Raw genomic sequence first — 24,242 nt, 5'->3', positions numbered from 1 at the left:
ATTGTTGTTTTAATTTACATTTCTCTGACTACTGGTGCAGTTGAATACCTTTTCATATCTTTTTAACCATTTATCTATCCTTTCCTAAGAATTTGCTGTTCTTATTCTTTGCTCATTTCTTTGGATTTTGCTTTTATCAAAACTTGCACACACGTGGACAAAGATAGATATATATATATAGTTGATAGAAAATATTTTATGTAATATGTATTTTACAGTGGTGTCCCATAGTATAGATTTGTATGTTTCCTAATTACATATTACTGCTACAAAAGTCATCAGTTTTGTTCACAAAAATCCAATCAGTGGTTTATATTTGTGTGTTTTGATTATTATTGGTTGTTAAGTTATGACTGGTATTTCCCCAGTGGCTCAGTGGTAAAGAATCCGCATGCCAATGCAGGAGATGCGGTAGATTTGGGTTCAATGTCTGGATGGGGAAGATCCCCTGGAGGAGAAAATGGCAACTCTCACTCCAGTATCCTTTGCCTGGAGAATCCCTGGAGAATCTCCTCCTCCCACAGAGGAGCCTGGCAGGCTACAGTCCGTGGGGTTGCAAAGAGTCAGGCATGACTGAGCAAATGAACAAGAAAGCTATGACTGAAGAATTTTGTTGTAGTTTTGAGGTTATCAGAGTACTAATCCTTTTCTTCTTGATTTGCATTCTTTCTCCCAGTGATGAAACCTCTTGCTTTCAAAGTCATAACATTTTCATATATGTACTTCTAGAAGTTTTCAAGTGTTGCTTTTCACACTGGAATACAATGGATTACATTTTCTTTCAGAGTGACACTCCTTGGAAACCGTCTGGCTTCTGAAGTCTTTGATAACCCTACACTCAGATAGTTAAGCTGCGAGAAACATTGGAGGAGCTGAGGAAAGGGAGATAAAATGGACATAGCACACTCAGGCTTCATCGCTCACCCATGTGAAGATGATCACTGTGACTCTGAATTATCATTAACAGTCTGAACAGGAGGAGACGTAGATGTGAGGCAGAGTTGACGACAAGGAGAGCATTTTGATGTCAGCAACCTGCCATGTTGCAAGCAATTCGCACTCCACAGGGCTTCCCAGGTGACTAGTGGTAAAGAATTCACCCTCCAATGCAGCAGATGCGGTTTTGGTCCCCGGGTCGGGAAGATCCCCCAGAGGAGGAAGTGGCAACCCACTCCAGTATTAGTTAGTTCAGTCGCTCAGTCGTGTGACTTTTTGCAACCCCATGGACTGCAGCATGCCAGGCCTCCCTGTCCATCACCAGTCCTGGAGCTTGCTCAAACTCATGTCCATCGAGTCAGTGATGTCATCCGACCATCTCATCCTCTGTCATCCCCTTCTCCTCCTCCCTTCAAACTTTCTCAGCGTCAAGGTCTTTTCCAGTGAGTCAGTTCTTCACATCCGGTGGCCAGAGGACTGCAGTTTCAGCTTCAGCATCAGTCCTTCCAATGAATACTCAGGACTGATCTCCTTTAGGATGGACTGGTTGGCTCTCCTTGCAGTCCAAGGGACTCTCAAGACTCTTCTCCAACCACCAGTCCAGTAATCTTGCCTGGAGAATCCCATGGACAGAGGAGCCTGGTGGACTACAGTCCGTGGGGTCGCAAAGAGTTGGGCATGACTGAGTGGCTTAGCACACACGCATGCAGCGCTTCACAGGAGTGAGCCCGGAGAAAGGGATATTTCCAGCCTCTTCCACATGCAAATCCCTCCTGTTTAAGGGTCTAGGACGTTTACGCTGCAGCCTCCCTGGGATCTTTCTTAAGTCACTTTCCTCTCATTCCAGCAGAAGATGCCATCCTATCTGATATCTCACTCCCCAAGCTCATCAACTCCTGCAGAGCTGGGCTGAGCTGAGCACATGACTAAACTCGGTTTCTTTCTCTTGGCTATTCTGCACACTGACATTTTTGTTTCATAACTTATTCCGTCTCATCATCATTCTGAATCAATTTGGTAGGGCCTGATCGATGCTGCCTAAATAGATAAAAATTGTATTTTCCAGCCAGTTCAGACAGTATCGATCTGAGAGCAGAGGTGATCGTATTAATCAATGGAGGCGCTACCCTTTTCCCCATCTCAGTCGCCGGTCAGAACCAGATGGAGGTATCTGGTGATTCAGAATGATCGGTGCAGAGAATTCTTACAATGACTTGTAAGAAACCCACGTCACCTTACCCACGAGATGGCTGGAAGCCAGTCTGGAAAGTCAGAGCAAGTGCAAACAATTACAGTTATCATTGTTCCATACCTAGCCTTTGGTTCTGTTACTGCAGTTGTGGGGTGCATTAGCTGGAGATGTTTGTGTACGGTTACAATGGCAGGGGGTGTCCAAATAGGTCAGCGTAGGTTCCTGGTATATGGAGGTGCAGGCAAGCTCCTGAGAACTAGCACAGGGCTGTCAGCTTTGAGGGAAAAAAAAGGACAATGTGAGTTATGAGTCTGGTTTTATTTGGGGGCAAAATGAGCCCAGGATAGAGCACCCTAGATAGCTCTGAGAGACTGCTCCAAAGAGGCAAGGGGGAAGGTCAGTAGATACGTAATTTTGGTGAAGGGATACGACATGGAATCAAGCATTTTTTTTTTTTCCTGGAAAGTTTCTGCTAGTCTTATGAGGGTTATTGCTCATCCTGAGGACCAGACATCACCATGAAGGATTTTAGTGCATTTCTAGATATGAGGAGATGCAAGAATTGCACGCATAAAATCAGCATATGAAAATAGCTAACTCTCTGAAGACCTGTCCTCCCACTTTTTCCCAGAACACAGATGCCTCCTGTCTGCTCTCCATCGTGAGCTCCTTGCAGGGGGTGTTGAAAAGTCAGCAGCTGCAGCGACTGATTTAATCCTTGTAGAGGCAGGTGGCAAGGGCTCTTGTTGTTGTTTAGTCGCTCCGTTGTGTCCGACTCTTTGTGACCCTATGGACCGCAGCACGCCAGGCCTCCCTGTCCATCACCACCTCCTGGAACTTGCTCAAACTCATGTCCATCGAGTCGGTGATGCCATCCAACACTCTCATCCTCTGTCGTCCCCTTCTCCCGCCGTCAATCTTTCCCAGCATCAGGATCTTTTCCAATGGGTCGGTTCTCCGCATCAGGTGGCCGAAGGTGTTTGTGGTTGACAGTGCACAGGTTCCCTTCCCCACAGGCTGACCCGGGATGACGAATCTCAGGACCCCAAGGAAGGGAAGCCAGCTACAGGAGGAGAAGGCAGGGCAGGAAGGAGGGGAGACCAAGAGGGGTGATTTCTGCCAAGTCCCAGCCTCAACCCGATCTCTGTAGCATGCTGGGATGTAAACAGTATCTTAGGGGATTTTTGTGTGTGTGTTTGCCTAAAGGCCAGGGAGCTGGGCGTGTATATTTGCCCCTCTTCAGTCATCAGCTACATAGTTTGGGGCTTGAGGATGTATTGGGGGTGGAGATTCCCAGTGGGAAGGACTTGTGGACTCCTAGCACGTCTCTCGGTTCCAGGAGCCCAAAGCCAGGAGGCCTCCTGATGGAGACATTCCAGCAAAAGAGCCAAGAGGTGTGCGCAGAGCTGGCCGGAAGGATCCGCTGGGGATGTGGCAGAGCATCAGTCACATTGGCTGGAACGGTCACTCAGGAATTGTCCGGCTGAAGACGCAGTAACCTACAGGCTCTGCGGTGATGCAGTCCGTTGCGAAATCAAAGGCTTCAAACAGAGAGGGAGGAAGGGATGGAGGGAAGGTGGAAGGAGAGAGAAAGAGGAAGACAGAAAAAAGAGAAAGAGAAAGAGAAAGAAAGAAACAGAAGGAGGGAAAGAGGATTGAGGGGGAAAATAAAAAAAAAAAAAAAGAAAGAAGCAAAGAAATAGACCAGAAATCCATCTCAAATCTCTGTCGCAAGGAAAATATTATTGTTGATGGTTTGCTCAAGCAATCATCCTTGAAGGAAATTGCCTAGTCCAAGAAAGTCCTTTTCAAAACAGATTCTAGCAGACGTGTGCCTGATGGTGTCTGGAATTTGAAGGAGGAAAGTGAGTTGATTAGAAGAGACGGATGGGACTTAATTTCGGGGGAATTACTGCAGAGATTTATGTCATGGCTGAAATGGTTGTAACTTGGAAGGGCTAGTCACTCAGTTGTGTCCAGCGCTTTGTGACCCTAGGCTTGCCTTGTTGCTCAGCTGGTAAAGAATCTGCCTGCAATGCAAGAGACCTGGGTTCCATCCCTGGGTTGGGAAGATCCCCTGGAAAAGGGAATGGCTACCCACTCCAGTATTCTGGCCTGTGCAGTCCATGGGGTCGCAAAGAGTTGGACACGACTGAGTGACTTTCACTTTCACTTTGTAACCCCATGAACTGTAGCCCACCAGGCTCCTCCGTCCATGGGATTCTCCAGGCAAGAATCCTGGAGTGGGTTGCCATTTCCTCCTCCAGGGGATCTTCCTGACCCAGGGATCGAACCCAGGTCTACTGTATTGCCAGAAAAATGCTGAATAAGAACATTTTGCTGATTGTAATGTAATCAGTATTCCAGTACACAGGTTGACCCAGAAGATAATAATATTCTGTGAAACGTGGTCCAAAAGCAATGATAGTGTTTCACTTTGAAAAGAATTCAGAAGCCCTGTATTTTTTCCGATGAAAACTTTTAACAGTTGATTATTCAGTCATTTCCCCAGATGGATTTTTACCTTGATGCTCTTTTATAATCAATCATTAGTACTATTGCAAAACTGAAACGGATCTAGCAATTAGGTACAAGTGCTATTGCATTTCTGCAGATTTATTACCTGTTCATTTCTTATCAGCATTTGGCACTGCAGGGCAGTAAGTGGAAAATAACAGCTCAGGGACTGAATCCTGTCCGCCGCCTGCTTCTGTAAATAAAATTTTATTGGAATACTCTTTCCTTGATGTATCATCTCTGCTCACTTTTGTACACCACAACAGAGATATGTAGTCGTAACAAACACCTTATGACCCCTTAAGACTAAATTATTGACATCTCTCCCTTTATAGGTAAAGTTTACTAACCCCTGCATGAGTGTATGGGCAAGTTTCAAGACCTTCAGCAGTCCCTTCCTTCCTCAACTGCTTGTTTCAATATCCTGGGAAAGTATAAAAGGTCGGAATTGATTTTGAGAAAGACAGCATGTTCTATTGCCTAATATTTTCTTTGCATGCATGTGTGCTGAGTCAGTTCAGTCGTGTCTGACTCTTTGCTCCTCTGTCCATGGGATTCTCCAGGCAAGAATACTGGAGTGGGTTGTCATTTCCTTCTCCAGGGGATCTTCCCCAACCCAGGGATCAAAATTTCATGGTGAAAGAAAAAAAAAAAAGGAAAAGAAACACATCCAACTATAAATAGTGATTTACCTCTGGGTAGTAAAGTGATGGACGGATTTTACTTCATTCTTGGTACATGTATACATTTTCCGCATTTTAACAATAAGTTTGCAAGAATGTGTGCTTAGTCTAGCAGTTGTGTCTGACTTTTGCGACCCCATAGACTGTAACCTGCCAGGCTCCTGTGTCCATGGGATTTTCCAGGCAAGGATACTGGAGTGGGTTGCCATTTCCTTCTCCAGGGGATCTTCCTGACCCAGGGATCGAACCCAGGTCTCCTGCATTGCGGGCAGACTTTTTTCCTGACTTGAGCTACAAGGGAAGCCCATAAACTTGCAAGAATACCTTCTCTAATAAAAATCTGTGTTTTTATTTTAATAATTTTTCTTGGAGTATAGTTGCTTTAGGATGTTGTGTGAGTTCCTACTGTATAAAAAAAGGGAATCAGCATGTATACAAATGTATACAAATAGATGTGTGTGCAACATGTATACCAATATCCAGCGTTTTTTAGGTTTCCTTCCCACGTAGGTCATCAGAGTGTTGGGTAGAGTGCATGCATGCATGCTAAATTGCTTCAGTCATGTCTGACTCTTTACAACCCCATGAACTGTAGCCCACCAGGCTCCTCTGTCCATGGGGATTCTCCAGCCAAAAATACTGGAGTGGGTTTCCATGCTCTCCTCCAGCGGATCTTCCCAAGCCAGGAATCGAACCTGTGTCTCTTAGGTTTCCTGCACTGGCAGGCGGGTTCTTTGCCCCTAGCAGCACCTGGACGCCCCCTGGAAGGAGTAGAGTTCCTTGTGATACGAAGTAGGTTCTCATTACTTATCTGATTTATACATAGCCGTGTATATATGTTAATCCCAATCTCCCGATTCATCTCATGCCCCCCCACCCCCAAAAATGTCTGCTTTTAAAATCTACAAACTTGTAAAAAAAAAAAAAAAAAATCTCAGAATAGAATTCACTCTCCCCATTCAGTAGGTGGTCAGATTGAGTCTTGAACAGAAATCAACACTTAATGACCATCTCCATTGTGAAAGACGAATTTACATATTGCCCCGGAAGCACGTTTTAATATTAGAATTTATAAGATGATATGTACGCCTGGGTCTTTGGCTGTCAATTCCTGCCACAGAGCTAAGACCCTTGGAATTTCCTAACTCTGGAGAGCCCTCAAGGCAGTTTTCTTGTTAATGAGGTGACTTTTGCAATGCACCGGAGGCTGGGGGCTGGTTGCCATGGGAACCAACCCGGAAGCGCCTAGGGTCTGAACTTTCAGTCCCATCCCCCTCCGACCTCCAAGGAGGGGCAAGGGGGCGGGACGTTGACTTAAACCCCAGTGGTCAATGGTCTTGTCAATCGTGCCTACATAATAGAGCCTCCAGGAAAGAAAAAAAAAAAAAAGGAAGAAGGGGGTTGGGGGAATTTCCGGGTAGGAGACCATGTGGCCGTTTGGGGACAATGGCATCCTGCAAAGAGTCCTCCCTTCTCAGACCTTGCCCTGGGCACCTCTCCCAGGTGGCTGTTTCTGAGTTGTATGTTTCGTAATGAGCCAGCAATCTAGTAAGTAAAAGTTTTCTCCTGAGTTCTGTGAGCTGCTCTAGGAAATTAATCAAACCCCGGGTGGGGTTTGTGGGAAATTCTGATACAGAGCCGGTTGGTCAGAATCACCGGTGAAACTCTGGACTTGCGATTGGCTTCTGAAGTTTACGGAGTTTGGGGCAGTCTTGTAGATATGTGTGTGTGTGTCTGTGTGTGTTAAATCGCTTGTCTTGTAGGACTGAACCTTTAACCTGTGGATCTGACTGTATCTCCAGGTAGATAGTGTCAGAATTGAGTTGTGTTGTAGGACGTCCAGCCTGTGTCCGAGAATTACTTGATGACTGTGGGAACGCCCCACACACATTGGAACTGGTGTCCATAATAGCGCAACAATTCTCCCCATCCCAGGGATCGAACCCAGGTCTCCCGCATTGCTGGTGGATTCTTTACCAGCTGGGCCATAAGGGGAAGCCCCACAACAATTCTCTGGGTTATTAAATAGTAACATTCTTATTTCAAAAGGCTTGCATAATTTTTCTAACACAACTGTGTTTGTGAGGGATGTTTTATGCGTTGGATACATAGCTAGCTTTAAAGCTCATTCTCTTTTCAATATTTCACCTATAAAAATTATCAGCTAGTAACCCTGATGCTGGGAAAGACTGAACTCAAGAGGAGAAGGGGGCGACAGAGGATGAGATGGTTGGATGGCATCAACAACTCGATGGACAGGAGTTTGAGCAAACTCCAGGAGTTGGTGATGGACAGGGAGGCCTGGCGTGCTGCAGTCCACAGGGTCGCAAAGAGTCGGACACGACTGAGCGACTGAACTGAACTACAATGAATTTGGTAAATAATTGAACATATAGTACATCACCAACGCACAGGAGCTCCCTTTGGAACACTGTATATTACCAGAAAAATTTATTTGAAGACAAATATACTGGCAGGTAATAAGTCCTAGGTTAATTGAAGTAATTTTAGAGTGCCAATCTCCATTAGAAATGTGTCTATTAGGTGGCCATTCATATTCATAAGCAAATAACTGAAGGTTTTTAAATAGACATTTGATTATGTGCTGTATTTTCACAAGTGCCTCAATTAGGTCAGGTGCTTGCCTCATGTACTTAAAATAGGGTTAATAAGAAGATTTCATAGAACAGTGTTTCTCTAATGTTCTTCTGTTCAAGGTTAGCCTTGTGAGGTTTGGTGTTCAGTCGCTAAGTCATGTCCGACTCTTTGCAACCCCATGGACTGCATGCAGCACACCAGGTTTTTCTGCCCTCCACTGTCTCTTGGAGTTTGCTCTAATTCATGTCCATTGAGTCACTGATGCTATCTAACCATCTCATCCTCTGCCACCCTCTTCTTTTGCCTTCAATCTTTCCCAGCATCAGGGTCTTTTCCAGTGAGTTGGCTCTTCACATCAGGTGACCAAAGTAGTGAAGTTTCAGCTTCGGCATCAGTCCTTCCAATGAATAATCAGAGTTGATTTCCTTTAGGATTGACTGTTTTCATCTCCTTGCAGTCCGAGGGACTCTTCAAGAGTCTTCTCCAGCACCACAGTTGGTGAGATATGCAAACGGCTAAATCCACTGGAAAATGCAATTGAAATGACTTATTTCTTCATCATAGGATTTTTCAGAGCCTTTGTCAGTGTATTGTTCTCTGTGAATGTTCAGAAGACATGAAGTGCACAGGTCTTCTAGGGCTGTTCTTTGGCAAGGTCTGAAGACATGTTGACAACTGGAGAGAGGTGGTTGTATGGTCATCCAGTGGGTAGAGGTCACGGGTATTGCTAAATATCCTACAGTGCCCACAACCACCCCCCCCCCCCCCCCCCCATATCAAAGAATTGTCCAGCCCCAGATATCAAGGCGTTGGAAAGTGCAATGGTTGGGAAATCCTGGATTGGACTGTTTTTAATTTATTTGGCTGGACCCAGTGTGGCTGCCTCATGTGGGGTCTTTTATTTGTGACATGCAAACTCTTAGCTGCAGCAGGTTGAATCTAGTTCCTGGACTAGGAATCGAACCCTGGCCCCCTATATTGAGAGCACAGAGTCTTAGCCACTGTACCGCCAGGGAAGTTCCTAGGATTGGAATTTGAAGAAGCTATAGCTTTGGTCCTTCCCTGGTGGCCCAGTGGTAAAGAATCTGCCTGCAATGCAGGAGACGCAGATTCAATCCCTGAATTGGGAAGATCCCTTGGAGAAGGGATAGGCTACCCCCTCTAGTATTCTTGGGCTTCCGTGGTGGCTCAGATGGTAAAGAATCTGTCTGCAATGTGGGAGATCTGGATTTGATCCCTGGCTTGGGAAGATCCCCTGGAGAAGGAAATGGCAACCCACTCCAGTATTCTTGCTTGAGAAATCCCATGGACAAAGAAGCCTGGCGGGCTACAGCCCATGGGGTCACAAAGAGTCAGAGTCTCTTAGCAACTAAACAGCAAGTAGCTTTGTCTTACCCTCCTCATTTATGACATTGTCATCAAGGCATTTCGCTGAACTCTGGGGCTGTAAAAGTGCTGCCTGAAGGATTAAACCAATGGGGTGGGACTGTGAGCCTAGAGTTTGAGGAATATCTCCGTGGTGAGTCTGTGATTTGATAAAGCAAAAATGCATGGGAGTTGAAGGTTCCCCTGTGAAATAACATTCAGTCACTACCTGCCAGGAGGCATTATTTCCAGGGACATCTGGTCAACCAGAGTAGATTGGGTCCAATAGTAATCTATTGGGTTGGTTGGAGTATTCTATCTAGAGAGAATGTGAAAAGTCGCTCAGTTGTGTCCAACTCTTTGCGACCCCACAGACTGTAGCCCACCAGGCTCCTCCATCCATAGAATTTTCTAGGCAAGAGTACTGGAGTGGGTTGCCATAATAGAGAAAGCCAATTGCAGAGTTATCACGATCTGATGTGTATTTCAGGTGGGGCTTCCCTGGTCGCTCAGATAGTAAAGAATCTACCTGCAATGGAGGAGACCAGGGTTTGATCCCTGGGTCAGGAAGATCCCCCGGAGAAGGGAATGGCTACCCACTCCAGTATTCTTGCCTGGAGAATCCCATGGGCAGAGGAGCCTGCTGCTGCTGCTAAGTGGCATCAGCCATGTCCGACTCTGTGCGACCTCATAGATGGCAGCCCACCAGGCTCCCCCATCCCTGGGATCCTCCAGGCAAGAACACTGGAGTGGGTTGCCATTTCCTTCTCCAATGCATGAAAGTGAAAAGTGAAAGTGAAGTCGCTCAGTCATGTCTGACTCTCAGCGACCCCAGCAGGCTCCTCCATCCGTGGGATTTTCCAGGCAAGAGTACTGGAGTGGGGTGCTATTGCCTTCTCCAATATTTCAGTTAAACCTGCCCGTTTATTGGCCAGAGTGGTTTAGCAGGAGTAGCAGAGGGAAGTCGTAGATGGAGCTCAAAGTGGAAGAAGGAGACATTTTGATGCATTGATTTATTTTTGATTGCACTGGGTCTTGCTGTTTGAGAGCTTTCGCTAGTTGTGGTTAATGGGGACTACTCTTTGCTGCAGTTCATGGGCTCAAGAGCATGCAGGCTTCAATAGTTGTAACTAAGCCATGTTGTACATGGGCTTAGTTGCCCCGCGGCATGTGAAATCTTCCCGAACCAGGGACCAAGGATAGGACTCGTATCCTCTGCATTGGCAGGTGGATTCTTAACCACTGGGCCACCAGGGAAGTCCAAAGATGGGCCCATTGTATCAAAGATCTTCAAAGCCATGCGTGGGAGGGTATATATGTTCAAGAAACACAACTGACACTTTGTCTTGTACATCATCTTTTAAACCCATTTCGTGGAAGTCACTCAGCTGTGCCAGACTCTTTGTGACCCCATGGATTATATATACAGTCCATGGAATTCTCCAGGCCGTAACACTGGAGTGGGTAGCCATTCCCTTCTCCGGGGACTCTTCCCAACCCAGGGATCGAACCCAGATCTCCCGCATTTCAGGCAGATTCTTTACCAGCTGAGCCACAAGGGAAGCCCTAAACTCATTTTGGTTAACATAAAAGACATTTTTATAAATATATTTACCAATTATTTCTCAAAATATATAAAAATATTTATGGTCAACATAGATTATATTTGTTTAAATGCTTCCCAGGTGGCACTAGAGGTAAAGAATCTGCCTGCCAAAGCAGGAGACAGAGGAGATGCCAGTTCAATCTCTGGGTCAGGAAGAACTCCTGGAGGAGGAGATGGCAGCCCACTCCAGTATTTTTGCCTGGAGAATCCCATGGATGGAGGAGTCTGGTGGGCTACAGTCAATGAGGTCACAAAGAGTTGGACATGACTGAGTACCCACACACGTGAAATATTTAAATATATATATATATATATATATATATATATATATATATATATATAAAATTTAATTTTCAATTCAGGTGAGAAAACATTTCTTCTTTCCTTGCCAATTTGTTTGCATTCATGCTCAGTCATGTCAAACTCTTTGTGACTCCATAGACATGAGTGACTTCACTTTCACTTTTCACTTTCTTGCATTGGAGAAGGAAATGGCAACCCACTCTAGTGTTCTTGCCTGGAGAATCCCAGGGACAGCAGATCCTGGTGGGCTGCCATATATGGGGTCATACAGAGTCGGACACGACTGAGGCAACTTAGCAGCAGCAGACTATAGCCCTCCAGGCTCCTCTCTCCATGGGATTCTCTAGGCAAGAATCCTGGAGAGGGTTGCCATGCCCTCCTCCAGGGGATCTTCCTGACCCAGGGATCACACCCGTGTCTCCTGCATCTCCCACACTGGCAGGTGCATACATTCCTGTTAATGAACAGATGAGCCCATTGCCAGCTAAGATAAAGCTGCACACACACAAACACCCGAAACCCCATTCTCTGTGTTGTAATTTCCAATGGGGAACAACGGAATCTTAGGAGCAAAGCTGCTGGTAGCAGCTGTAACCTTGGGTCAGTGTTCCCCTAATCAGAGAGCAAATGCACTTTCCCGCAAGGATCCCGCCACAGTGATAGGTTTCCTGACTCCTTGGCAGTCACAGAACACATAGAGATGTTGCTTTGGTCAGTTATTTCCACTTCCGAGTGGGGAGTGCTTTTGTATTCATCACCCCCGCCCCAGCAAAGAGGGAGAAATAGACAAGCTGAAATGGCTTTTCCAAATCAAGCAGTGCGTGCCATCTACAGGTAAAGAGCTTAACTGAAACTTAAGATCCCAGGCTTCTGTCTGGAATTACTGAGGTGTGTTATTTTGCCCCACTCCACACAGCCTTGGAGTTGGCTACTTATTGATCTCCTGCTAAATAGAGAAAAGAGAAGCTGTACTTAATACAAAGATGATAGTTTTAGAAACTCCTTAATCTGTTGTGTTGCACTGATAGGAAAGTGATTGAATCTGTCTGTTCGATGTGCTAAGGGGAATGGAATTTATTGGTGGGTCTAAGGTTCGGTCAGGGGACTTCCCAGGGACTCTGTGGTAAAGAATTCATCTGCAGTGGGTTCAGTCCCTGGATTGGGACGATCCCCTGGAGGAGGAAATGGCAACCCACTCCAGAATGCTTGCCTGGAGAATCCCATGGACAGAGGAGCCAGGTGGGCCCGCTCCAACAGAGTCAGACAGGACTGAGTGACTAAACAGCAACAACAAAGGTCACATCAATGTGAACAAGGGTGAAAAAAGAATGAGTTTTCTGTCCCTTTTCAGTTCAGTTCAGTTCAGTCACTCAGTCGTGTCCGACTCTTTGTGACCCCATGGACCGCAGCACGCCAGGCCTCCCTGTCCATCACCAACTCCCGGACTTTACCCAAACTCATGTCCACCGAGTTGGCGATGCCATCCAACCATCTCATCCTCTGTCGTCCCCTTCTCCTCCCGCCTTCACTTTTCCATCCCCTGAAGATAATAGCCCACAGATGTACCAGGAATATTTTTCTGGATAGATGGTGGAGAGTAGTCGATTCTGGAATGGTGCCTGTAGTGTGGCAAAGAGAGCTTGTCTTCGCTGAATTAGTCCATTGAATAGTTTGAACAGCAGCATCATCAGATTGACTCAGAAATAATATGACAACGAAAGACACTTCTCAATGTATTTATCAATACTTTAAAGCTTAAGGGCACATACAGCCTGATTGAAATACTAGTTTTTCTTTTTTCTTTCTGCTGCACCATGCGACATGGAGGATCTCAGTTTACCAACCTGGGATCAGACCCGCGCCTGCTACAGTGGAAGTGGGGAGTCTTTATTTAGCGTGAGCTGGGTCTTGGTTACTGTGTGTGGGCTTTCTCCACTTGAGGTTGACGGGCTTCTCATTGTGGTGGCTTTGCCTTGTTGCAGAGCACTGGCTGTAGGCCATCTGGGCTCAGTAGTTGTGGCTTATTAGTTGCCCCAAGACATGTGGGATCTTCCCGGAGCGGGGATCAAACTCGTGTTCTTGCTTTGGCAGGTGGATTCTTAACCACTGGACCACCAGGAAAGTCCAACAGTGAAGAGTCTTAATCACTAGATCACCAGGGAAGTCCCTGAATATTTCTTTAGACATCAGAAATATTGACTTTTCTTTCAAGAATCCAGATTCTTTGAATTAGAAAAAAAAATGTTAGATGTTATTTGGTGGGGGGGAGTTGTTTTAAACTTCTTGGTTCATAGTTAAACACAACATTTTTCCAAAATTTGATGGCATTTATAGTTCATTACCTACAAATACTCTAATTTAATTTAATAGGGTTGTTTTTTAATTGAAGTATGGTTGATTTGCAATATTGTGTTAGTTTCAGGTGTTAGAGCAAAGTGATTCAGTTATACATATATATCTATTCTTTTTCAGGTTCTTTTCCTTTGTACATTATTATAGAATAGTGGATATAGCCCGCTGTGCTATGCACTAGTTCCATGTTGGTTACCTATTTTGTATATAGTATCTGTTAACCCCAACCTCCTCATTATCTCTCCTCCTCTCTTCTCTGGTAACCATAAGCCTGTTCTCTATGTCTGTGAGTCTGTATTTCCTAGATGGCTTCATCTGTGTCATATTTTAGGTTACACATAAATGTGGTATCCTATGGAAGTTTCTTTGTCTGACTTCACTTGGTATGATCATCTCCAGGCATATCCATGTTGCTATTTCAGTAGTGTTTTCTACTGTACCTAATACACTCAGGGTTCAACCACTGAGCAAGGTGTAGAAATGTGAACATCTGCCCATCTCTGCCCATCTCCATTGCGTGTTGCCCAGTCTTCTAGTTGTGTCTGACTCTCTCTGACCCCATGGACTGTAGCCCTCCAGACTCCTCTGTCCATGGAATCCTCCAGGCAAGAGCTGGAGTGGGTTGCCATTTTCCTTCTCCAGGGGAACCTTCCCGACTCAGGGGTCGAACCTGCGTCTCCTGTGTCTCCTACACCTCAGGCGAACTGAGCCATCAGGGAAGCCCTGTGTCCACTGAGGGACAGACATTTCTGTGCACACTTTCCACACTGCATTCCCCTGCACCTGCCTTATTTACTAACACACCCCGTGGGAGAGCCGCCTGCCTCTGGGGCAGGGTCACAGTGTGTTCGAGTTTGGGAACCTGCACCACCGTGTTCACACCCTCTCCTTGTGGGGATCACAGGGGCTGCGTATCCTTTGTACTTTAGGTTTGATGGAAGGACCTATCCGTCTGAAGCTCAGCAGGGACTGCTGGACACCCACTGGCCTTTAATCTAACCTTTACTAGAAAGGTACCCCAGTTCGATTCCTGGGCTGGGAAGATCCCCTGGAGAAGGGATAGACTACCCACTCCAGTAGTCTTGGGCTTCCCTTGTGGCTCAGCTGGTAAAGAATCCGCCTGCAATGTGGGAGACCTGGGTTCGATCCCTGGGTTGGGAAGATCCCCTGGAGAAGGGAAAGGCTACCCACTCCAGGATTCTGGCCTGGAGAATTCCATGGACTGTATAGTCCATGGGGTCGCAAAGAGTCAGACACGACTGAGCAACTTTCACTTTCATTAGAAATCTGGGATTTTTGTTATAGTTAATGGACCAGCAGGAGTGTGTAAACAAAGTTAAAGTAGTTCTTACCCCATTTTCTGAAGAGTTCTCATGCATTCACCCATTTCTTATTTAAAGAGATCAAGACTTATAATCGTTCAGTTAATCAATAGTCAGTAAAAATGAGGAATCGTATAACAAATGTGTGCATACTGCAAACAGTATATTTAACTTTACAGAGATAGATAATATATTGATTTCTTGCTAAAAAAGAAAAGAAGCTTAATATAAACACATTTCCAGGAAATCCGTAATTTGTCATGTTGCCTCTATGGCCAAGTGATCCAGTTTCTCTTTCCACTGTGCCAAGGGGAATGGGATTGATCACTAGGTGTCAGGTTAGGTCAGTGTGGATGGGGGGCGGGGAGGGGAGGGTGTGGGAAATGAGTTTCTACCACTTTTCTGCACCAATAGGGAGGGCACTTAGGCAATGGAGGTACCAGGATAGGAATATTGCTCTGGACAGATTGTTGGGAATGATCCATCTTGGAATCTGGAAAAGGAATCTGGAAAAGGAAGCTTGGGTTCATCTAACTAACTAACTAACTAACTATATATAATTATTTATTAACTGTTCATATATTTGTATATAACATGTAGGAGAAGGGAATGGCAGCCCACTCCAGTATTCTTGCCTGGAGAATCCCATGGACAGAGGAACCTGGTGGGCTAAAGTCAATGGGGTCACAAAGAGTTGGATACGACTAATCGACTAACAGTCCGCACTATATAACATGTAAAGCAACATGTATGTGTGTGCTTGTGTGCTCAGACAGTCACGTCCGACTCTGCAAACCCAAAAACTGTAGCCCATCAGGCTCCTCTGTCCATGGAATTTCCCAGGCAACTGAAATGGGTTGCCATTTCCTTCTCTAGGGGATCTTCCTGACCCAGGGATCGATCCTGCATCTTTTATGTCTCCTGCACTGGCCTGTTGGATTCTTGACCACCAGTGCCACCTGGGAAGCCCATAAAACAATTTATAAGTATAAAAATGAATAAATAAATAACAAATATGTGTATACATCTGTGTGTTTATACTCAAATATATATTTATATATTTACATCACCCAGAGTCTAGCCACAGGAGTTTAGTGTGTTAAGAAGTTAGTCAGAGTTTTACAGAAGGAATGGTCTCTGTTGATTAGCCTGAGAAGATTATTAACTCGGGGTCATCTTAGAGAAATTTTACTGTGATAACAGAGCTAATAATTTCTGATTTGGGTATTTTTATTGCTTGTACTTCCTCTAAATTAGGAATCCTGGAAGAGAGCAGAGGATTTTATAGATGAGACATCTCCACTTAAAATTTTTTTTAAAAAAAATTTGATCCTGGGCAGTTTTAGTTTAATGCATAATAACTTGTTTATAAGTGTGAATTGCAGAATGAGAGATGCCCATTTTGTTCTGTTCACATGTCTGGTTTTACTCCAAAATTTTCTGGTCAAGTTTCCCAGGCAGCAAGTTTCGCAAATGTTGGGCAAACACAATTTGACATTACAGGATAAAATTCATGTTTCTATCCATCTGTTCAGTGAAAGAAAAGAGAGGGGGGAAAAAATCACTCTGGAGAGAGTTTGGAGTAAGATATTTCCAAGAACGTCAGGCAGGCAAATGGCCCGTGTTTGTAACTTCTACATCCTGTGTAGAATCGCTTGTAAAATGGAAATACAGACCAACATTCGCAAGTCCTTGTTCCAGGAGATGAGAGAGTTTTCTCTGATATCCTTCTCTTCAGGCTTGTCGCTTGGGTTACATGGAATACTGATTTGCTGAGCTGGATCCAAGCCAGGTGTGAGAGACGAGAGGGCAGGGTGTGTCCTCATGCACCTTCTCCTGCATCAAGAGCCTATCCACCTGTTAGTTAAATGAAAAACCTGTCATTATCAGATGATGAATCAGATACAGGTGACCCCAAAGACCTACAGAAATCTTCCTTTTCCTTGAGTTTCTCAGGGATGATAGATAACGTCGTAACTCCAAGTCCTGATGACAGTTATTAGTGTAGAAATGAGCTGATCCTGGCATTAAAAAATGTGACTCATGATTTGTGCCATGATCAAGGTCACTGCTAATAAATACAAAAATTGAATTTGCTTTTCTTCCCCTATAAGAAGAGATCAAGGATGATAAGATCAATGATGATTTATTCCTTCCTTCTTCCCTCCCTCCTTTCTTTTTATCTATCCATCTATCTGTTCATCCTGTCTCTTATCATTTTAAGTAGATTACTAGTATTTAATTGTATAAACTGTACTGCCATTTGTTCAGCTAGACCTATTGATGATGCAAAGTGCCGACTCATTGGAAAAGACGCTGATGCTGGGAAAGATTGAAGGCAGGAGGAGAAGGGGGCAGCTGAGGATGAGGTGGTTGGATGGCATCACTGACTCGATGGACGTGAGTTTGAGCAAACTCCGGGAGATAGTGAAGGACAGGGAAGCCTAGTGTGCTGCAGTCCATGGGGTCACAAAGAGTCGGACACGACCTAGCGACTGAACCAACAACAAGTTGATGAATATTTAGAATGTTTCTAAACTTTGCTTTTTCTGTTCTAATTAAAACTGTGATGAGAATGTTTGCACATCTGTTTGAACCTTTGTCTGCCTACCTTCCTAGGATGGATTTGTTGCCTAGATGGGCATGCACACTTAACATTGCTGATACTGTTGACTAAAAATAAAATATGTGCCACCTAAAAGTTGACAGTTGTTTTATTCGGTGGGAACTTTTTAGGACTTCAAACCCAGGAGGCAGCATCTTGAGTGACCCTGAGAGAACTGCTCCAAGGAGGCAAAGGAGGAGCTGGATTATGTAGAAGTTTTGCAACAAAGGGCAGAACCAGATACCCCAAGGTAAGGAAGTTTGCTCTTTTCTGTGTATGGGAAGATTCAAGAGTCTGGGCTCACTGAAATCATTCCTTTGATATGCACTTCAGCTATTGTGACTGAGTCTTAGCTCACTCTGCCCCCTGCATGACAGGGCAGTGAATCAGAGACAAGTGTTGAGGCAAGGAATAGGACTTTATTCAGGGAGCCAGCAAATTGAGAAGATGGCAGACTAATGTCTCAAAATAACCATCTTCCTGGGGTCTGGATGCCAGGTTCTTTTATAGGACAGAGGGAGGTGAGGAACAAAAAAGGCAATCAGTCTCACAAATATCTCCTGGAATGGCCAGCCTCAGGCAGGAGGTGGGCTAATTTCTTCCTTCCTCTAGCCATCCACAGGTGGACAGGGTCCTGAACAAAAGTACTCTAGCTTATTAACACTCAGGTAGAGAGGCAGGATTCTCCGAGGCTGGCCATAATGTATGATTATAGTAACAAAAGCAAAAAAAAAAAAAGCAAGTCACGGAAATAGTTCCAACCTGGAGTCAGAATTGACTTTACCCTGCAACCCGATGTGGGGCCCGTATCCTGTGTTTCCACTTTCTGAGCTTCTTCCGAGTTTTCACTTCCCAAGTTCTCTTTCAGCACACCAGGTCACCATCTTTTGTGGCTGCAGTTGCTGGTGACTGTCACAAAGTTTGACAGTGCCTCAGATGGTAAAGAATATGCCTGCAACGCAAGAGACCCAGCTTTGATCCCCTGGAGGAGGGCATGGCAACCCACTCCAGTATGCTTGCCTGGAGAATCCCTTGGACAGAGGTGCCTGACAGCCTACAGTCCGTGGGTTTGCAAAGAGTCAGACACTTTTTCATTCCATTTCTCAATACATATTTCCAACCATTCTAATATACATCTATCAATACTATGTACTGAAAGTAGTTGGTATCTTTTTTTTTTTCTCATCATTATCAGTCTAGTTGTGGAAACAAACATGTTTTGATCCAGATTCACAAGGAAACTTTTAAAATGCAACTCTTTCCTTGTAAGTAAAAATTTGAAAGACCTTTTCTCTTTGCCATAAATGAACTTTTTTCTTTCCCATAGTATTATAATGATTCCTAGTGAGCTTCTAGTCTGTCTTCATCCTCCTGAAACTAAACTTTATTTGAAAAGAAATGGCTCATAACTAGTGAAAAGAAAGAATTTCCAGGGCTATACATGTATTTATTTATCCGGAATCTGTCATGGTCTGTGCGTGGGTTGGAACAGAGTTTCCAGGCATGAGGCAGAATGAGAGCAGAGTCAAGTTTATTAGCATGGAAGATCCTGTTAGAACAGGAGGCTGGCTCATGGGAGAGCCAACTCCTTTCGTGGGCTAGTAGCCAGTTTTTATAGCCTCAACAGAAAATTCGTATTGGAAGAGTGGGTGGCATTAGGTGATTGGTTAGGATCCTGTAGTGTAGGTAATAGCATGGGTATTTTACCTAATATGGGGTCAGGGGACGGGCTTAGATAGATCTGAAGGCTCATGGCAACTGTTGCTATGGGGCTTGATCAGTTCCAGAGATTTTGGTCCTGTGACCTTGGTGTAGGGCTCCACAGAAGCTTCCAGCTCTGAGTCTAGGAAACCGAACAAATACTTTCTAAATTTATTACTTAGTTAATTTATTCTGGGCCGTGGCTAGGTCTTCTTTGCGGCATGGGCTTCTCATTGCCCTGGATTCTCTTGTTGCGGAGCAGGGCTCTAGGACGTGTGGGCTCACTGTTTGCAGCTCTTGGGCTCTGGAGCACAGACTTGGTAGTGATGACACATGAGCTTAGTTGTCTGCATCTTCCTGAATCAGGGATTGAACCCGTGTCTCCTTCATTGGCAAGTGGATTCTTTACCCCTGAGACACCAGTGAAGTCCCAGAATTTTTACCGTAGCTCAAAAGTAGAGACTTTTGTGTTGAATGTTCTCTCCTGAGCTCCTTATTATTACGGAAATATTTAAAAATTCAGGTGACTTAAACATTTATAATTTTCTTAACAAGAGACCATTTCATCTATTTTAGTCGTTAATTTTCATGTGCTCTGTGTACGAGAAAAGAAGAAAGGCAGCTAAATCATTCTTGGAAAGATTATGAATTATTAGTGAGAAGAAATTAAGAGCTGTAGAAAGCAAAGTGGAATTCATGGATGTTTAAAATTTGAAACGTAACGTGAGAAAGGAAGTGTTTTCTAGGCAGCAGGGTGAGAAACGGCATTTTACGCGGGACTTTTGTAGAAGTCTGTTTGCATAGTTCGGTCAACAAGTATTTAAATAATATTTTTTTTTTCATACAGCGCTGATGAGTTTGTTAGGAAGGCTGAGTCTGGATGATGGTTGGTGAATTATCTCAGGGGAGTTTGCTGGGGCTCGTACAAACACAAAGCAAAGTGATTTCTGGGGAACTGTGGCAGAACTCCTATGTGGACACAGTCATTTCCAGGTGACGTAAAGACTAAAGAGTAACATTTGGGCCTGAAGGGGCCTATCCCAGGGCAGCCTCAGTCCTTGGAGGTGATCATGGAGGGACTGAGGGTCTTCTTGCAGGCCAGATCCTGTGACTGGGGACCAGATCCAGGCAGGACCGGACAGAGAGAGAATCTCTAAAGGTTTGAGGCCAGGTACAGAACCTTTAGGGGCTTCCCTGGTGGCTCAGATGATAACGTATCTGCCTGCAGTGCAGGAGACCCAGGTTCGATCCCTGGGTCGGGAAGATTCCCCTGGAGAAGGGCATGGCAACCCACTCCAGTATTCTTGCCTGGAGAAGCCCATGGTCCGAGGAGCCTGGCAGGCTACAGTCCCTGGGGGTCACGGAAGAATCAGACACGACTAAGCGACCAACAGTTTCACTTTCAGAGAACCCGTGAAGGATGCAGTGGACAGGATGGGAGCTCCAGGTGGGGGTAGAACAGATGTATTTACTCAGCTGCAATCTATGTTGCTCAGTAGGGATACTGGCCGCCTGTTACCAGACCTTCTGCCTTTCAAGAAAGGATTCCTGGGTAATGACAATGATGCAATGAACTGCCAACCACTTGTTCCAATCACGGTCATCCAAGACCATTGCCTTCTTTTGACTATTCACCTTTCTGTATGTGTTTCTGGACCACACACCAGTGTCAACGTCCTTGGGAAGTATGTAGACCTTGGTGACTGTCTATTCAGGGTACCCTAGGTCTTTTTTTAAAAAAACAATATTTGTTTACTTACTTGTCTGTGCTTTGTCTTAATTGCAAGTGTGTGGGATCTGAGTTCCCTGACCAGGGATCTAACCTGGGTCCCCCCTTGCCTTGGGAGCTCAGAGTCTCAGCCACTGGGCCACCAGGGAAGTCCCTGCCTGACATCTTTAAACAAAATGATTTTGGATAAGGAAGGGCAGACAAAGGGTTAGAGTCTCATCAGCAAACTTTTATGGTGTTTTTTTCTTTTTTTTTTTCTTTTTCTCCTGATAATTTGAATGTTATCAAAGCCACGTTTGTTTTACAAACAATAGAAATCCTCTTACACGTGCTTGACAGAGTGAACAGAATGTATTTCAAGGATGCCACAGACTTCTTTGGAGAATAGGAGGGGGGCTTCGGAGCAGGGTCTCTTGAGGAATGAGACTAGTTCGGGCAAAGATATTAGAAAACAGGCATGAGCTCGTCCTCCCGCTTCCCACCTGATCTTGAGAGGAAATAAAAAAATGCACTTTAGTGAAAAAGTATGCATCAGCTCTCCTCCCCACCTTCATCCCCCCCTCCCCAACATTAAAGACCGCTGGCTCTTAGCCTATTCATATATCTTTGGGCCGTTTTGTATCTCTTTGTAAATTGCAGGTGACTGATAGATCTGCCAACTATCCCATCCAATAGTTTTATTTTTCTTTCCATTAAAAAATGATTTATTTTTATCATTTATTTATTCTTGGCTGTGCTGGGTCTTGGACGCAGTGTGGACTTTTCTCTTGCTGCGGCAAGCAGGGGTTCCTCTCTAGTGGTGGGTCTCGGGCTTCTCACTGCCATGGTTTCTCTTGTCCAGCTTCCATCGCAAGGGGTGCCAGTTCCATCCCTGGTTGGGGAGATCCCACATGCCTCTTAGCAAAAAAAAAAAAAGAAAGAAAAGAAAAGCTTCCCAGGTGGCGCTAGTGGTGAAGAATTTGCCTGTCAATGCAGGAGACGCAAGAGATGGAGGCTGGATCCCTGGGTTCCCTGGAGAAGGAGATGGCAACCCACTCCAGTGTTCTTGCCTGGAGAATTCCGCGGACAGAGGAGCCTGGTGGGCCACAGGCCATGGGGTTGGAAAGAGTCGGACACTGTTGGGGTCCTTCAATGGACCGGAACCTGGTGGTACGTAGTCGACGATAAGAAAGTAAAAGAGAGAAAAAGAGAGAGAGAGACAAAAAAAGACCCGGGGATCTAAGCTCTGATGGAGCAAAGGTGCTTTAATAATTTTTCTATGAGTATATATAGGCTGTGGTACAAGAAACTTCTTTCGGGAATGATAGCGATCAGAAAACCAAACATGCAGCAACCATTACCAAGGGAACAAGGGGTAATGTTAGTCACAAGGTCAGGAGACAATCCATATCTCAAGAAAGGGGAGCAAGGCTAAGCAGTTTTGTCCTAAAGAGAATGTTTACTAAAGGAGACCCAAGCCTGCCTCACACAATGACCTCAGCCCCTGGGAGCAGCGTGCTGTTCCGCTTGAAGAGGGACAAAGGACTCAGGAGAGACAGCACGGAGGAATCCTCCCGTCAGACATTCCCTGACAGGACATGACAGAGCAATGGAGCACACAAAACATAAAACAGAATCAGAATTGCAATCAATGCAATAAAGAGTTTATAAAGGAGAGAGTGAAAAAGCTGGCTTAAAACTCAACATTCAGAAAATTAAGACCATGGCATCCGGTCCCGTCACTTCATGGCAAATAGATGTGGACACAGTGGAAACAGTGACAGACTTTATTTTTGGGGGCTCCAAAATCACTGCAGATGGTAACTGCAGCCGTGAAATTCAAAGACACTTGCTCCTTGTAAGAAAAGCTATGACCAACCTAGGCGGCACTTTAAAAAACAGAGACATTATTTTGCTGACAAAGGTCTGTCTAGTCAAGGCTATGGTTTTTCCAGTGGTCATGTATGGATGTGAGAGTTGGACTATAAAGAAACCTGAGTACCGAAGAATTGATGCTTTTGAACTGCAGTGTTGGAGAAGACTCTTGAGAGTCCATGGGGACTGCAAGGAGATCCAACCAGTCCATCCTAAAGGAAATCAGTCCTGGGTGTACATTGGAAGGACTGATGCTGAAGCTGAAAGTCCAATCCTTTGGCCACCTGATGCGAAGAGCTGACTCATTTGAAAAGACCCTGATGCTGGGAAAGATTGAAGGCAGGAGGAGAAGGGGACGACAGAGAATGAGATGGTTGGATGGCATCACCGACTCAATGGATAAGAGTTTGAGCAAGCCCCAGGAGTTGGTGATGGACAGGGAGACCTGGTGTGCTGCAGTCCATGGGGTCGCAAAGAGTCGGACATGACTGAGTGACTGGACTGAACTGAGCTTATAAATGGTCTGCATCAAAAAAAATCTTAAACAAAAAAAAAGAGGAATGCCCAGTGAGTGAAACCTCCCAGTGCCAGCGTGTTTAATGGACCCATCTTAATATGTTGGGATAAGAGGGGAGAACTTCTCAAGACAGTGTGTGTTTATTGTCTGTGTATGTGTGTTTTGCGTTCACATATGAGCGCTCTTGGTGGCTGGGAATAGGTCTTGCCCACAGAGGGAAGATCCCCTGGAGTAAGAAATGGCAACCCACTCCAATATTCTTGCCTGTGAAATCCTATGGACAGAGGAGCTGGTGGGCTACAGTCCATGGGGTTGCAAAGAGTCAGACACGAATTAATGACTGAACAAAAAGAAACAACAAGATATGCCAACAGGCGTTGATGGCTACAGATGTAAAGACTGTAAAAATATGCCTCAGAACTCCAGTACCCCTGGGAGAGACAGAGGACTTCAAATAGGCATGAGCAATGTCCATTCATTCATCTCACAGAGCTTCATTAAATTCTGTCTATGCAAACCCATTGCTAGAGACTCTGGTGTAGATCAAGGGAAGGCAAATACAGACACATAAGACCCCATAATTCAAATTAGAGTGTGACAAGTATTACAGAGAATGGTGGATGTATGTTTGTGGGAGTGTGCAGGAAGTCAAAATGATGACCTCCTAGCTGAGGGAATTAAGTCAGGCTTTATGGTATAAATAGTATATGGCATATAAATTCACTGTAGACCCTGAATGAGCGATCAGATTAAAACGTGTAGCATTAAGGGTGTCGGGGAGGAAGATAGTTGCGTCTGCTCTTCTGGGTTCTTCTGGCTGGTTCCTTCAGTTCAGTTCAGTCGCTCAGTCGTGTCCAACTCTTTGCGACCCCCATGGACTGCAGTACACCAGGCCTCCCTGTCCATCACCAGCTCCTGGAGTTTACTCAAACTCATGCGCATCGAGTCAGTGATGCCATCCA

At 45.0% G+C, this 24,242-nt stretch overlaps 1 protein-coding gene across 4 annotated transcripts in view; it reads left to right on the top strand.

The window, feature by feature from the left end:
• The first annotated feature begins 6,738 nt into the window (after positions 1-6,738).
• LOC133052000 (MLV-related proviral Env polyprotein-like) overlaps positions 6,739-24,242 on the top strand; it is a 107,091-nt gene continuing 89,587 nt past the window's right edge. For all 4 annotated transcript variants that reach the window (XR_009691984.1, XR_009691985.1, XR_009691983.1 and 1 more), the window contains exons 1-2: positions 6,739-6,876; positions 17,611-17,729. The gene's annotated coding sequence lies outside the window, so the exon portion shown is untranslated. The remainder of the gene's footprint in view (positions 6,877-17,610; positions 17,730-24,242) is intronic.

Source organism: Dama dama, chromosome X (genome assembly GCF_033118175.1).
Source record: "Dama dama isolate Ldn47 chromosome X, ASM3311817v1, whole genome shotgun sequence".
Lineage (NCBI taxonomy): Eukaryota > Metazoa > Chordata > Mammalia > Artiodactyla > Cervidae > Dama > Dama dama.
Note: the sequence above shows the minus strand (reverse complement) of the source record. Positions and strands in the feature narration are given on the sequence as shown.